We start from the raw sequence: 2,231 nt of genomic DNA on the forward strand, positions 1-2,231 counted from the left end.
CGAGCTCAGCTCAAAAGCTCTTTTTGGAGCCGAGGTCGTGGCTAGCTAAGCTTGGCTCAATCACACTACACAATGCCTCGTCAAAACTCATTAATAAATCGTATCATATTGGTTGTAAACAAACTAAAATATTTCAAGAGGTTAAATTTAAGCACTCATTTTATCAGAAATATATATATATATATATATATATAGTTTTATGTATTATATATAATTTTTTTATATTTATTAAACAATAATTTCTTCTTCTTCCTTTTTTACCTTATTACTTGCTGGCATTAAATCAACCTTAAAAGAAAAATATAAATCAAAGTATGGTTTCCCTCAACTTAAAATGCCTTAAGTTAGTTGGGTGGCATTGTTGAAATTGATGAAAAAAAAAGAATTTACAGACATACCATGCACATCTTATGTATTTACATATTTAATGCCTAAACTTTCATATTTATATGCGTACAACTCAAATTTTTGACATCACATAAAAATATCACCATCATAACTTTTAAAAGGGAAATAAACATATTCATGTATATGTTTATCACATCAAAACATTATAAATATAAATATCAAATTTTGAGGGTTACATATATAAATATATAAGAATTGTGTGGTATGTATGTAAATTTCTAAAAAAAAGATTAACTCTTAGGCTCCAACTAATAAGAAAGCCTCCAACCCATTTTCCCATTTTATCTATCAATTATGAGGGGCTTGTACTTTCAATTTTCAAGTACTCTTATTACTATTAAAAGGGGAGACCAGAGAAGGAAGATTCTAAAATTTTGAGATCTAAATATCATCAAAATGCCATTTTCAATGCATGTGATTTGGATTTGATTCAATCACCAAAGGAAAATTAGGTTTCATGGGGGAGGCCACATGGCACCTTGGTCATGGACCATTTGACCCACTTATAGCAAGGCCAGAATAAGCATTGGGGAGCAAAGACCGGACCAAAGCTGGTCTTTGCCACCCACTGAAAGGCTCCCCAATCAGACCAAGCTCCATCCCATGCCTTCCTCTCCACCATTGGTCTCACCATGGCCAAGGCATGAGAACTTGCAAAAACTCCTCCCCACTGCTCAAAACCTCTGAAAATTCTCTGCAAAGTCACCCAAGCATCTCCATGCCAAGTGCCCACCTCTCTTATGACTACATAAGGAGGGAACTCGAAAGCCCTAAGTGCACACCAAGCTCCTTACCCAGCCATCCAACCCTCTTGCTCCCAACATCAACATAAATCGTCGGCCTAAAGCTGATAAATCGTCGACCTTCGCGCCATCTGGAGGGCCCACTCCTAGAAAATCTAGTGTCACCACAAGCTTCGAATCAAAGAGGATGGTTGAACCCATCATCATATCCAACAGCCCAGTGGCCGTGCAGCCACTATCGTTAGGGAGGCCGAGAGTTACGTACATAGGATGCTTGAACTTTGAAGTGTTGTGCATACATGATCTTGATTTTAAGTTTGAGTATTGGAGAAAAATATAAAAGTTTTTTTCAAATACTTTTGCTATATTATACGGTGTTGGATAACTGCACGATCCTGAAGATTAGCTTCTTCCTTAGGTCGATTTCATTTCATTGATAGGTTCGGGGCACTTGGTTGCCTTTGAAACTTTGTAGGTCTCATCCTTGTTGTATCTGGTCGGACCATTGAGCCTTCAGATCTTCTACTAGTGCGTCGTCCCTTGATGTACTTTCTTTCTCTTGAATAGCTGTTGACATATTTTCTATGTACATCGGAAAAATAGAATGAAAATTCATGGCTTAGTCCTAAATATTTGGATTAGCTAAGGATTCAATAAATCATTGACATATATAAGTCAATAGAAAATAAATGTAGCTAAAATGTTAGAAACAAGAATTTTGAAAAATCTTTATTTATGCAACATTAGTTTTATATAAAAGAAAATTATTATTTTTATGATTAGAGATGACAAATTACTTTTAGAATGATTTTATTCAGCCGCTGAGTTAGTTTGTTCATTGAGCAAAAATTTATTGTCTGAAATTAAATAGCTTGTGTTAAGCCATATTAATGATGTGGTTCCTCTTACTTTTGATGGAAACTTCTCCAATTAACTCTCAAACTTGAGACATGATATTATGTTTAGATTATTTTAGTAGTTATTATTTTTCATATAGTTTAATGAGATATAGACATATATATATATATATACATATGATCAATTGTCTTTTCTTCATAATGCAAATTTTGTCGCTCCAGT

The sequence above is a fragment of the Phalaenopsis equestris genome, unplaced genomic scaffold, assembly GCF_001263595.1.
Source record: "Phalaenopsis equestris unplaced genomic scaffold, ASM126359v1 Scaffold000204, whole genome shotgun sequence".
In the NCBI taxonomy this organism is placed as follows: domain Eukaryota; kingdom Viridiplantae; phylum Streptophyta; class Magnoliopsida; order Asparagales; family Orchidaceae; genus Phalaenopsis; species Phalaenopsis equestris.